Source organism: Piliocolobus tephrosceles, chromosome 16 (genome assembly GCF_002776525.5).
Source record: "Piliocolobus tephrosceles isolate RC106 chromosome 16, ASM277652v3, whole genome shotgun sequence".
NCBI classification, from domain to species: domain Eukaryota; kingdom Metazoa; phylum Chordata; class Mammalia; order Primates; family Cercopithecidae; genus Piliocolobus; species Piliocolobus tephrosceles.
In genome coordinates this window covers 53,095,459-53,109,727 of record NC_045449.1, presented here as the reverse complement: position 1 = coordinate 53,109,727, position 14,269 = coordinate 53,095,459, and the positions used below count along the sequence as shown (strand labels likewise).

At 48.0% G+C, this 14,269-nt stretch overlaps 1 pseudogene across 1 annotated transcript; it reads left to right on the top strand.

The window, feature by feature from the left end:
* Positions 1–5,819: 5,819 nt before the first annotated feature.
* LOC111525817 lies at positions 5,820–7,472 on the top strand (annotated as a pseudogene). The gene has a single exon (XR_002726200.1). The product of XR_002726200.1 is annotated as a poly(rC)-binding protein 2 pseudogene (transcript).
* Positions 7,473–14,269: the final 6,797 nt, after the last annotated feature.

Below are 14,269 nucleotides of genomic sequence, written 5' to 3'. Positions count from 1 at the left end.
AAAAAAAAAAAAAAAAAAAAGGCTGGGCGCGGTGGCTCAAGCCTGTAATCCCAGCACTTTGGGAGGCCGAGACGGGTGGATCACGAGGTCAGGAGATCGAGACCATCCTGGCTAACACGGTGAAACCCCGTCTCTACTAAAAATACAAAAAACTAGCCGGGCGAGGTGGCGGGCGCCTGTAGTCCCAGCTACTCCGGAGGCTGAGACAGGAGAATGGCGTAAACCCGGGAGGCGGAGCTTGTAGTGAGCTGAGATCCGGCCACTGCACTCCAGCCCGGGCGGCAGAGCAAGACTCCATCTCAAAAAAAAAAAAAAAAAAAAGAAGAAGAAGAAGAGAAGAAGACTAAGTTTGGTGTGGTGGCTCATGCCTGTGATCCTAGCATTTTGGAAGGCCAAGGTGGGCAGACTGCTTGAGCCCAGGAGTTTGAGACAAGCCTGGGCAACATGGTGAAACCCTGTCTCTACAAAAAATAAAAATAAAAAACTTAGCCGAGCATGGTGTCGTGTGCTTGTAGTCCCAGCTACTCAGGAGGCTGAGGTGGGAGGATCACTTGAGCCCAGGAGTTTGAAACTGCAGTGAGCCATGATCATGTCACTGCACTCCAGCCTGGGTGACAGAGGAAGACCCTGTCTTTAAAACAAATGAACAAAACACTGCTTTAAAAAGTTTGGAAGAGGTCGGGCGCAGTGGCTCATGCCTGTAATCCCAGCACTTTGGGAGGCCAAGGTGGGCAGATCACGTGGTCAGGAGATAGAGACCATGGTGAAACCCCATCTCTACTAAAAACACAAACTATTAGCCGGGCGCAGTGGTGGGCGCCTGTAGTCCCAGCTACTGGGGAGGCTGAGGCAGGAGAATGGCGTGAACCCGGGAGGTGGAGCTTGCAGTGAGCCAAGATCATGCCACTGCACTCCAGCCTGGGTGACAGAGCAAGACTCTGGCTCAAAAATAAATAAATTAAAAAAAAATAAAAAGTTTGGAAGATAGAATAACACTTACTGTGTTTAGGTAAAATTGTTTGTGCTGATATGTAGAAAAATCGTTTTAAAAGAATAAAATAGTGAAAAATCTAGTTCAGACCTTCATCACCTCTTATCGGTCTTCCCCTGTCAAGGAGAGTCAGACCTCAGTCCACACTGAACCCCTTACAAACTCTTTTCTATCCCTACACCAGACGCACAGACATTGAGGATCATATCTAAATCAGGTCTGTTCCCCCAAAGTCTGAATGGTGCCAAGTGTCCAGGGCCAATCCGTGCTGAAATATTCAGTAAGTCTCTTGAGGTGATTGCTTCATCTCTCAGCCTGGAGAATCTGCAGAGGGAAGGTGGATGCCACAGCTCCTTGCCTCATAGAAATACTTTTTTTTTTTTTTTCTTGAGACAGGCTCTTGCTCTGTTGCCCAGACTGGAGTGCAGTGGTGTGATCACGGCTTGCTCATTGCAGCCTTGACCTCCCAGGCTCAAGTGATCCTCCTACCTCAACCTCCTGAGTAGCCGGGGTTACAGGCACATGTCACCACCATGCCCAGATAATTTTTTTTCTTTTTTTTTTTGAGACGGAGTCTCACTCTGTCACCCCAGGCTGGAGTGGAATGGTGCAGTAATCTAGGCTCACTGCAATCTCCGCCTCCCGGGTTCAAGCAATTCTCCTGCCTTAGCCTCCCCAGTAGCTGGAACTACAGACGCGTGCCACCACACCTCACTAATTTTTGTATTTTTAGTAGAGACAGGGTTTCACTATGTTGACCAGGCTGGTCTCAAACCCCTGACCTCATGATCTGCCTACCTCAGCCTCCCAAAGTGCTGGGATTACAGGCGTGAGCCACCGCGCCTTGCCTCCTAGAAATTCTTAAAGCTATCTGCCTCAAATGTTCATGGGCATTAGAATCACGGTTTGAGGGATGAGGATGGCATTCTGACTGGCAGGACTGGAGTGGAACCTAATAATCAGCGTTATTTTTTCAAACATTCCCATGTTATTCCGCTACCACTTTGAGAATCTCTTTTAAACACAGAACCACATAGACAGTTGATTTTTTCATATCCATTTAAACTCAGAGACATCTCAGATTTACCAAAATGCGTGTTTTTTTTTTTTTTAGAGACAGGGTCTTGCCCTGTCACCCAGGTTGGAGTACAGTGGCATGATCATAGCTCACTGCTGCCTCCAACTCCTGGGCTCAAGTGCTCCCCCTCCCTCAGCATCTCTAGTAACTGGGACCACGACCACAGTTGTGTGCTCCCATGCCTGGCTAATTTTTTTTTTTTTTTTTTTTGAGACAGAGTCTCGCTCTGTCTCCCAGGCTGGAGTGCAGTGGCGCAATCTCGGCTCACTGCAACCTCCACCTCCCAGGTTCAAGCGATTCTCCTGCCTCAGCCTCCCGAGTAGCTGGGACTACAGGCATGTGCCTCCACATCCAGCTAAATTTTTGTATTTTTAGTAGAGACGAGGTTTCACTGTGTTAGCCAGGCTGGTCTCGATCTCCTGACCTCATGATCTGCCTGCCTCATCATCCCAAAATGCTGGGATTACAGGCGTGAGCCACCGCGCCCAGCCTAATTTTTTTTTTGAGATAGGATCTCACTCTGTTACCCAGGCTGGAGGGCAATGGCTTGAACATGGTTCACTGCAGCCTCGACCTCCTGGTCTGAAGTGATTCTCCTATCTCAGCCTCCTCAGTAGCTGAAACCAATGGGGTGCATGCCACCTTATCCAACTAATTTTTAAAGGACAAAAAAATTCACCACTGGCCAGGCAGGACCCCCCATGGTGGGTAGCCAGTCTGCTAAACCGTCTTAGAGGATGTTCTTTAGCACATTCCTTCTTTTACTTGTCAAATATTTATCATGTGCCTAGTCTGAATCAGCCCTGCTCTAGATCACATTGCTTGAGACAATTTTTGAGACAGTGAGATCCTGTCTCAAAAAAAAAAAAAAAAAAAAAAAATTAGCTGAGCATGTTGGCACACAATTGTAGTCCCAGTTACTAGAGAGGCTGAGGTAGGAGGATCATTTGAGCACAGGAATTCAGGGCAGGAGTGAGCTAGATGTAGAGCCAGCATCTCCACAAAAAGCAACTCTCCTGCCTTGCTCTCCCAAAGTGCTGGGATTACAGTTGTGAGCCACCATACCCAGTTAACTTTTTAAATTTTTTTGTAGAGAGGAGAGTCTCAACATTTTGCCCAGGCTAGTCTTGAACTCCTGGCCTCAGGCAATCCTTGCCTCAGCATCCCAAAGTGCTGGGATTAAAGAGGTGTGAGCCACCATGCCTGGCCAAAATGCAATTCCTGAAACCCTATCAAATTTTTCCACCACCCACTCAACCTTACCAATCTCAGTAAATGACTCCAAATCCAGCCTGGTTCCTCACACCTGGAACCTAGAAGTCATTCTTAATTCTACCCTTTTCCTCATTCTCAACATCTAATCCATTATCTTCTTGCCAAGTTGTCTGCAAAATATACTTTCAACTTCCCTTCTATTTATGTTGCCATCTTTCATCACGTCTCATGGAAATTACTGTAACAGAATCGTCTCTGGTCTCCCCACTTCCATTCTTGCCCCCTTACACTCCATACTCCACACACAGGCAGTGGTGAGTCTCTTGAAAATGTAAATAATATCAAATTGCTTCTTTTCTATAAATCTGTCAAAACTCTAACTCTTTTTTTTTTTTTTTGAGATGGAGTCTTGCTCTGTCATCCAGACCGGAGTACAGTGGCACGATCTTGGCTCACTACAATCCCCACCTCCTGGGTTCAAGTGATTTTCCTGCCTCAGCCTCCCAAGTAGTTGGGATTACAGGCACGCGCCACCACACCCAGCTAATTTTTTTTTATTTTTAGTAGAGATAAAGTTTCGCCATGTTGGCCAGGCTGGTCTTGAACTCCTAACCTCAAGTGATCCGCCCGCCTCAGCCTCCAAAAGTGCTGGGATTACAGGTGTGAGCCGCTGGGCCTGGCTAGCTCTAACTCCTTATGGTTACTTCAAGGCCCTCCTCAGTGAAACTGAGGAGGCAGAAACTGAGAGGCAGAGGGCCCCTGCCTCCCTTTCCACTTCACCTCAAGATATTCTCCCCCTGCCCCTTCTTGCTGTGCCTCTAACCAGGACTGGCAACGTAATATGTGGGGCCCAGTGAAAAAGAAGTTGTGGGACCCTCCATCAAAAATTATTAAGAATTATGGTGGGCACGGGGGCTCACACCTGCAATCCCAGCACTGGAATGCCGAGGTGGGTGGATCACTTGAGGTTAGGAGTTTGAGACCAGGTTGGCCAACATGGTGAAACTCCATCTCTACTAAAAATACGAAAATTAGCCGGATGTGGCAGTGTGTGCCTGTAGTTCCAGCTACTTGGGAAGCTGAGGTGGGAGAATTGCTTGAACCCAGGAGGCCGAGGTTACAATGAGCCAAGATCACACCACTGTACTCCACCCTGAGCAACAGAGCGAGACTCTGTCTCAAAAAAAAAAAAAAAAAACCTAAGAATTTCTAGATGTCTGTGGCAGAGCATGAAACCAAGAGAGGGGCTCTTCTGACTGTGGAGCCTGTACAAGTGGCCCTGCCTCTCACCTGGCCTGGGCTGCGCCTCTGTCTGGAGCACTGTGCCCCAGTTTATAACATCGAGCTCTTGGCTCAAATGTCACCTGGTCCAGAGGTCTCGCCTGACCGCTGCTTAATTTAAAGCAGCCTCATACAGTTCCTCTGTGTCACATCACCCCATGCTATCTTCTTAGCACCTCGCCCTGCTTGAAATGATCTCATTTATTTACTCATATGTTGTCTGTCTCCTTACCTGCTCCCCCAGCCAGAACACAAACTCCATGAGAACAAGAACCTTTCCCGCCAGGCTCACCTCTGGCGTCTTCAGCATCTAAAGCAGGGCTGATTCGGACTAGGCACATGATAAATATTTGATGAATAAAGGAAGGAATGTGCTAAAGAATGTACTCCAAGACACCAGTCTAGCATATTGGCTACCTACCACAGGGTGTCCTGTACGGCCAGTGGTGAATTGTATTTTTTTTTTTCCTTTGAAAAATGCTCCTGGCCGGGCGCAGTGGCTCACGCCTGTAATCCCAGCACTTTGAGAAGCCGACGTGGGTGGATCATTTGAGTTTAGGAGTTCCGGGCCAGCCGGGCCAGCATGGGGAAACCCTGTCTCTACTAAAAATACAAAAATTAGCCAGGCATGGTGGTGCATGCCTGTAACCCCAGCTACTCGGGAGGCTGAGGCAGGAGAATCACTAGAACCCAGGAGGCAGAGTTTTCAGTGAGACAAATGTTTCAGTGAGCCGAGATCGCACCACTGCACTCCAGCCTGGGTGACAGAGTGAGACTACATCAAACAAAGGAAAACAACAACAACAACGACAATGGATTATAAAATCAGGAAAAAAAATCTACGAATCCACAGTGATATTCTAAAATGGTAGGTGGCAAGGAGAGAAAGTTCTTCTTTATAGCATTCCTACTAATAATTGTAGAAGAAATAATAGAATTAAAGAATCATGATTTTGTAACCATTGTTTGTAATCAACAATTCAGGCAAGGACTATCAGTGGATAATAAAACCTTTGTAATCCCAGCACATTGGGAGTTCAAGGCAGGAGGATCACTTGAATCTAGGAGTTTGAGACCAGCCCAGGCAACCTAGTGAGAACCTGTCTCTACAAAAAATAAAAATAAAAGCCCAGACCAGCAAAGGCAGCAGCCGGAGCAGCCGCAGCCTGCGCCCTCTTCCCCTCTGCCCTCCACCAGCCCCGGGGTTTCTTTCCCCTTTCCCCTTTCTCCCCTCCTCCTCCTCCTCCTCCTCCTCCTCCTCCTCCTCCTCCCCCCCCTCCCTCCTCTGCCCCTCCAGGGGGCCCCCGCCTTCCGCCCGCCCCTATTGTTCCGCCCTCGGCCTCCCGCCCTTCCCCTTCCCGCCCACTCCCCTTTTCCCCTCAGTCGCCTCACGCCTGCAGTTTTTGGCTTTCACCCCCTACCAGTGACCAAAGACTTGACCACTCAAAGTCCAGCACCCCAGAACACTGCTCGACATGGACACCGGTGTGATTGAAGGTGGATTAAATGTCACTCTCACCATCCAGCTACTTATGCATGGAAAGGAAGTTGGCAGTATCATTGGAAAGAAAGGAGAATCAGTTAAGAAGATGCGCGAGGAGAGGGGTGCACGTATCAACATCTCAGAAGGGAATTGTCCTGAGAGAATTATCACTTTGACTGGACCCACTAATGCCATCTTCAAAGCCTTTGCTATGATCATTGACAAACTGGAAGAGGACATAAGCAGCTCTATGACCAATAGTACAGCTGCCAGTAGACCCCCAGTCACCCTGAGGCTGGTGGTCCCTGCTAGTCAGTGAGGCTCTCTCATTGGAAAAGGTGGTTGCAAGATCAAGGAAATACGAGAGAGTACAGGGGCTCAGATCCAGGTGGCGGGGGATATGCTACCCAACTCAACTGAGCAGGCCATCACTATTGCTGGCATTCCACAATCCATCATTGAGTGTGTCAAACAGATCTGCATGGTCATGTTGGAGTCCCCGCCAAAGGGTGTGACCATCCCATACCAGCCCAAGCCGTCCAGCTCTCTGGTCATCTTTGCAGGTGGTCAGGACAGGTACAGCACAGGCAGCGACAGTGCGAGCTTTCCTCACACCACCCCGTCCATGTGTCTCAACCCTGACCTGGAGGGACCACCTCTAGAGGCCTATACCATTCAAGGACAGTATGCCATTCCACAGCCAGATTTGACCAAGCTGCACCAGTTGGCAATGCAACAGTCTCATTTTCCCCATGACGCATGGCAACACCGGATTCAGTGCAGGTTTGGATACATCTGTGCAGACTACTTCTCATGAACTCACCATTCTAAACGATTTGATTGGCTGCATAACTGGGCGTCAAGGTGCCAAAATCAATGAGATTCGTCAGATGTCTGGGGCGCAGATCAAAATTGCGAACCCAGTGGAAGGATCTACTGATAGGCAGGTTACCATCACTGGATCTGCTGCCAGCATTAGCCTGGCTCAATATCTAGTCAACGTCAAGCTTTCCTCGGAGACGGGTGGCATGGGGAGCAGCTAGAACAATGCAGATTCATCCATAATCCCTTTCTGCTGTTCACCACCACCCATGATCCATCTGTGTAGTTTCTGAACAGTCAGCGATTCCAGGTTTTAAATAGTTTGTAAATTTTCAGTTTCTACATATTTTATCATCCACTTGTGAATTTTTAATTAAAGCATTTTAATTCCTTTCTCTGTTCAGCTGTTGATGCTGAGATCCATATTTAGTTTTATAAGCTTCTTCCTGTTTTTTCTTTTTTTTGTTGTTGGTTTTTTGTTTTATTTTTTGGCTCATGAATTTTTCTGTTTGTCATGGAAATGTAAGAGTGGAATATTAATACATTTCAGTTTAGTTCTGTAATGTCAGGAATTTTTCAAAAAAATTAAAAGATGGACTGGAGCTTTTTCTTTGTGTATAGAAAAATAAAAAATAAATAAATAAAAATTGGCTTTGCATGGTGGCAGGCACCTATAATCCTAGTTACTTGGGAGGCTGAAGTGGGAGGATTGCCTGAGACCAGGAGTTCAAGGCTACAGTGAACTATGATGGTGCCACTGCACTCTAGCCTGGGCAACAGAGTGAAACCCTGTCTTTAAAACAAGTAATTGACGGGGTATGGTGGCTCACAACTGTAATCCCAGCATTTTGGGAGGCCAAGAAAGGCAGATCATTTGAGATCAGGAGTTCGAGAGCAGCCTGACCAACATGTCTCTACTAAAAATACCAAAAATACCATAAAATTAGCTGGGCATGGTGACACATGCCTGTAGTCCCACCTACTTGGGAGGCTGAAGCAGGAGAATCACTTGAACCTGGGAGGCGGAGGTTGCAGTGAGCCGAGATTACACCACTGCACTCTAGCCTGGGAGACAGAGTGAGACTCCATCTCAAAAACAGTAAATAAATAAAACAATCAAAACTCCACAAAAACCATTGAAAAATAAGATATTCACATGGTCTCAGGCCGGGCGCGGTGGCTCAAGCCTGTAATCCCAGCACTTTGGGAGGCCGAGACGGGCGGATCACGAGGTCAGGAGATCGAGACCATCCTGGCTAACACTGTGAAACCCCGTCTCTACTAAAAAATACAAAACACTAGCCGGGCGAGGTGGCGGGCGCCTGTAGTCCCAGCTACTCCGGAGGCTGAGGCAGGAGAATGGCGTAAACCCGGGAGGCGGAGCTTGCCATGAGCTGAGATCCCGCCACTGCACTCCAGCCCGGGCGACAGAGCAAGACTCCGTCTCAAGAAAAAAAAAAAAAAAAAAAAAAAAAGATATTCACATGGTCTCAAAGTATCATCTTTTACAAGGGAGCAGTCTGGCTGACAAGATGGTAACCAATAAATGAAACTCGACATCACTAATAATGAGGATAGTTGATACCACGTGCCTCCTCATGTTGTGCTCTGAGAAGAACACAGCACCACCTAATTAGTATTCTTGCAAAATGTTTCAACTGAATCTAATCATTCTCCTAGCCTCAACCTCCCAGGCTCAAATGATCCTCCCACTTCAGTCTCTCAAATAGCTGGGACTACAGGTGCATGCCACCACACACGGCTAATTTATTTTATTTTTTTGTAGAGACAGGGTCTTACTATGTTGCCCATGTTGGTCTTGATTTTCTTTTTTCTTCAGAGACAGGGTCTTGCTCTGTCTCCCAGGCTGGAGGAGTGCTATGGTGGGATCATAGCTTACTGCAACTTCAAACTCCTGGGCTCAAGTGATCCTCTGGCCGCAGTCTCCCGAAGTGCTGGGATTAGAGGTGTGAGCCACTGCACCTAGCTGACAGGTGCTTTTTGTGACAGATGTTGAGTTTGAAATCCAGGTTTACCTGATGGCAATGTCTTTTCCTCTTCATCTTTGTGTCTTCTGTAGCACCTCAACCATAACACTCAATATATATTTGTTTTTAGGGATAGGGTCTCACTATGTTGCCCAGACTGGAGTGCAGTGGCTATTCACAGGCATGATCATTTCACACTACAGTCTCAAACTCCTAGGCTTAAGCTATCCTCCTCCTTCAGTCTCCCCAGTAGCTGGGATACAGGCATGCTCCACCATGCCCAGCTTTTTATTTTATTTTGTTTATTTATTTATTTTGAGATGGAGTCTCGCTCTGTTGCTCAGGCTGGAGTGCAGTGGCACAATCTCTGCTCATGGCAACCTCTGCCTCCCAGGTTCAAGCAATCCTCCTGTCCCAGCCCCCCTAGTAGGTGGGATTACGGACATCTGCCACCACACCCAGCTAATTTTTGTATTTTTAGTAGACAGGGTTTCGCCATGTTGGCCAGGCTGGTCTCCAACTCCTGACCTCAGATGATCCACCTGCCTCGGCCTCCCAAAGTGCTGGGATTCCAGGCGCCAGCCACCATGCCCAGCTTTTTAATATGCTTTTCTTCCATTTTCCCTTGTTATTTCTGTAAGTCCTACCATTCAGATATTGAATTGATGCTGACATGTTCTTTTTTTTTTTTTTTTTTTTTTTGAGACGGAGTCTTGCTCTGTCGCCCAGGCTGGAGCACAGTGGCGTGATCTCGGCTCACTGCAAGCTCTGCCTCCTGGAATCATGCCATTCTCCTGCCTCAGCCTCCAGAGTAGCTGGGACTACAGGCGCTTGCCACTATGCCTGGCTAATTTTTTCGTATTTTTTTTTTTTTTATTGTACTTTAAGTTCTAGGGCACATGTGCACAACATGCAGGTTTGTTACATATGTATACTTGTGCCATGTTGGTGTGCTGCACCCATCAACTCGTCAGCACCCATCAACTCATCATTTACATCAGGTATAACTCTCAATGCCATCCCTTCCCCCTCCCCCCTCCCTCATATTTTTAGTAGAGACGGGGTTTCACCATGTTAGCCAGGACGGTCTTGATCTCCTGACATTGTGATCTGCCCGCCTCGGCCTCCCAAAGTCTTGGGATTACAGGCGTGAGCCACTGTACTCGGTCGATGCTGACATTTTCTTATTCATTCTTTCCCATTTTCCACCTCATCCATTCAGTGAATATTTAGTGCCTACTATGTGCCAGTCATTAGTCTAGGTGCTGGGGAGATAGAAAAACAAAACTAAGAAAAATCTCTGACCTCATAGAGTTTATATCACATACTAGAAAGTGGTAAGTACTTTTGGGCTTGGCGCGGTGGCTCATGCCTGTAATCCCAGCACTTTGGGAGGCCGAGGTGGGTGGATCATCTGAGGTCAGGAGTTCGAGACCAGCCTGGCCAAGATGGCGAAACCCCATCTCCACTAAAAGCACAAAAACTAGGCTGGCGTAGTGGTGCTCGCCTGTAATTCCTGCTACTTGGGAGGCTTAGGCAGGATAATTGCTTGAACCCGGGAGGTGGAGGTTGCAGTGAGCCGAGATCACACCACTGCACTCCAGCCTGGGCACCAAGAGCGAAACTCCATCTCAAAAGAAAAAGAAAAAAAGAAATAACTTTTTGCTGGGCACGGTGGCTTATACCTGTAATCCCAGCACCTTGGAAGGCTGAGACAGGTGGATCACTTGAGGTCAGGAGTTGGAGACCAGCCTGGCCAAGATGGTGAAACCCTGTCTCTATTAAAAATACAAAAGTTAGCCAGGCGTGGTGGTGGGCACCTGTAATCTCAGGTACTCAGGAGGCTGAGGCAGAGAACTGCTTGAACCCAGGAGGTGGAGGTTGCAGTGAGCCGAGATTGCGCCACTGCACTCCAGCCTGGGCAACAGAGTGAAACTCCATTTCATAAAAAAAAAAACCAAAGTACTTTTTGAATAAAGACTAGAAGACAAAGGGGCAAGCCAAGGAGATATAGAAGAATGATAAGCAGAAAGAACAGCAAATACATAAGCCCATAGATGGGGCAGGCTGAGGCAGGAACAGGCCTGATGGGATCAAGGTACAGCCAAGGGGCCAGTATGTCCAGAGAGAAGGGAAACAGAGAGAGAAAGATGAGGTCTGAGAGGTGGGGTGGTACGAGGTGAACGTTATATTGTGAGTAATGTGGAAAGTCACTGTGCATTGAATCAGGGAACAACAAATGTGATCTGATTGACCCTTAACAGATCACCAGAGCTCCTTTGTAGCATGTATGCTGCCAGGCTAGAAGCAGAACATGTAATAGCTACTGCAATAATTCAGGAGAAAGTAAAGGTGGTTTAGACCAGGGTGTCTTTTTACTCCATTTTCTGTGTGATTTCTCGAGTAGCTGGGACTACAGACCCGCACCACCCTGTCTGGCTAATTTTTTTTTTTTTTTTTGCAGATGAAGTGTCACTCTTGTCACCCAGGCTGGAGTGCAGTAACGTGACCTCAGCTCACTGCAACCTCTGCCTCCCAGATTCAAATCATTCTCCTGCCTCAGCCTCCCGAGTAGCTGCGATTACAGGTACTTGCCAGCATGCCTGGATAATTTTTGTATTTTTAGTAGAGATGGGATTTCACCATGTTGGCCAGGCTAGTCTCCAACTCCTGACCTCAAGTGATAGACCCGCGTTGGCTTCCCAAAGTGCTGGGATTATAGGCCTGAGCCACTGCCCCCAGCCCCAAAAGTTCTTTCTTTTCTTTTTTTTTTTTTGAGATAGAGTCTTGCTCTGTCACCCAATTCCCCTACCTCAGCCTCCCGAGTAGCTGGGATTACAGGCACATGCCACCACGCCTGGCTAATTTTTTTGTGTTTTTAGTAAAGACGGGGTTTCACCATGTTGGCCAGACTGGTCTCGACTCCAGACCTCAGCCAATCTGCCTGCTTCAGCCTCAGCCTCCCAAAGTGCTGGGATTACAGGCATGAGCCACTGTGCCTGGCCAAAAGTTCTTTCTTTCTTTTTTTTTTTTTTTGAGGCGGAGTCTCGCTCTGTCGCCCGGGCTGGAGTGCAGTGGCTGGACCTCAGCTCACTGCAAGCTCCGCCTCCCGGGTCCACGCCATTCTCCTGCCTCAGCCTCCCAAGTAGCTGGGACTACAGGCGCCCGCCACCTTGCCCGGCTAGTTTTTTGTATTTTTTAGTAGAGACGGGGTTTCACAGTGTTAGCCAGGATGGTCTCGATCTCCTGACCTCGTGATCCACCCGTCTCGGCCTCCCAAAGTGCTGGGATTACAGGCTTGAGCCACCGCGCCCGGCCCCAAAAGTTCTTTCTTAAACTCAATATCCTTGTTTCTTTTTTGGCATCCCATGCCCCTTGATGGGACATGTTCCCTTGTACCCTGTGGATATAGATAATTCTTTTGATGGTTTCTTCTATTCATTATCTCTGGTTCCTCTGAAATTTGGGGGGAGGGGGGCTGTTGCTGACATCATAACCCACTGCAGACTCCAACTCTTGGGCTGCAGCAATCCTCTTGCCTCAGCCTCCCGAGTAGCTGGGACCACAGGTGCATGCCACCACGCCTAGTTTTAAAATTCTTTTTTTTTTTTTTTTTTTTTTTTGAGGCGGAGTCTCACTCTGTCGCCCGGACTGGAGTGCAGTGGCCGGATCTCAGCTCACTGTAAGCTCTGCCTCCCGGGTTTATGCCATTCTCCTGCCTCAGCCTCCGGAGTAGCTGGGACTACAGGCGCCCGCCACCTCGCCCGGCTAGTTTTTTTGTATTTTTAGTAGAGACGGGGTTTCACCGTGTTAGCCAGGATGGTCTCGATCTCCTGACCTCGTGATCCGCCCGTCTCGGCCTCCCAAAGTGCTGGGATTACAGGCTTGAGCCACCGCGCCCGGCCTGTTTTAAAATTCTTTTGTAGAGATGGGGTCTTACTATGATGCCCAGGCTGGGGGTGTTTCTATCTTTCCTGTTACAGGTTCCCTTCAAATGTCTGATAATCTTTGGCTATCTGTTCATAACAAGGCACTAAAAAGCTGAGTGAAAGGTCTGTGTGGATGGGGCTTCCTGAATGATGGACTTCTCTGTGGAGTATTTGGGCAGGAACATGGTCTTTATGTAGGAAGACACCTCCCTACCCTCACTCCCATTGTTGGTACAGGAAGGTTTTTCTTCCCTAAGCTAGTCAATTTTCTAGAGAGTGTTCCTATGTTCTTTTGCTAGAGAAGTCAGACTCTCTGGCCAGAACGGAGGCTTTACCATATCCTCCCATTTTCAGCATGGTTGCTCCTTTTCACCTATTTTCAGCATGGTTGCTCCTTCTCACCTATAAAGTCCAGTCTCTCTGGTTCAGCCTTTCCAGAGGGAAAACCTCCAGTTTGCTACCTAGGTGGGAAAAGGGACATCGAGTCATCAGTGTCACCAGGGGCTTCCACTTCCTGAGCCTTTCTGATGTACCTTAGCATTGATCAACTTCTTTCCTGTCTTCTACTCCATGACTTCTCTTTCTCCACTCTACTAAAGTCATTTCCATTTATCTATGCTCTCTGGCCTCCAAAATGTTGACATCTGTTGCCTGCCATTGTCTCTTCTCCAGATCTCTTTGTCCATGTGACTTTATGCACTTCTTATTCCTTTGCTCTCATTTCAGTGGGCTATTGAGAGGGAGAAGAGGTCAGAGTGGTGTGTATCCCTGTGATTCAACCTTTCACACTACCCTAAAGTCTCTTTACAATGTTTGAACCAGGTGCAGTGGCTCACGCCTGTAATCGCAGCACTTTGTGCTTTTTTTTTTTGTTTTTAATTTTTTTGTTGTTTTTTTTGAGACGGAGTCTCTCCCTGTCACCCAGGCTAGAGTGCAGTGGTGCGATCTCAGCTCACTGCAACCTCTGCCTCCTGGGTTCAAGAGATTCTCCTGCCTCAGCCTCCCAAATAGCTGGGATTACAGGTGCGCACCACCATGTCCAGCTAATTTTTGTATTTTTGTAGAGATGGGGTTTCACCATTGTTGGCCAGGCTGGTCTTGACCTCCTGACCTCAGGATCCACCTGCCTCGGCCTCCCAATGTGCTGGGATTACAGGCGTAAGCCACCACACCCGGCCAATTGCAGCACTTTGGGAGGTTGAGGTGGGCACATCACAACGTCAGGAGTTCGAGACCAGCCTGGCCAACATTGTGAAACCCCATCTCCACTAAAAATACAAAAAGAAAAAAAAAAAAAGGCCAGGCCCGGTGGCTAAATGCCAGCACTTTGGGAGGCTGAGGCAGGCGGATCCCGAGGTCAGGAGATCAAGACCATCCTGGCTAATACGGTGAAACCCCGTCTCTACTAAAAATACAAAAATTTAGCCGGGCGTGGTGGCGGGCGCCTGTAGTCCCAGCTACTGGGGAGGCTGAGGCAGGAGA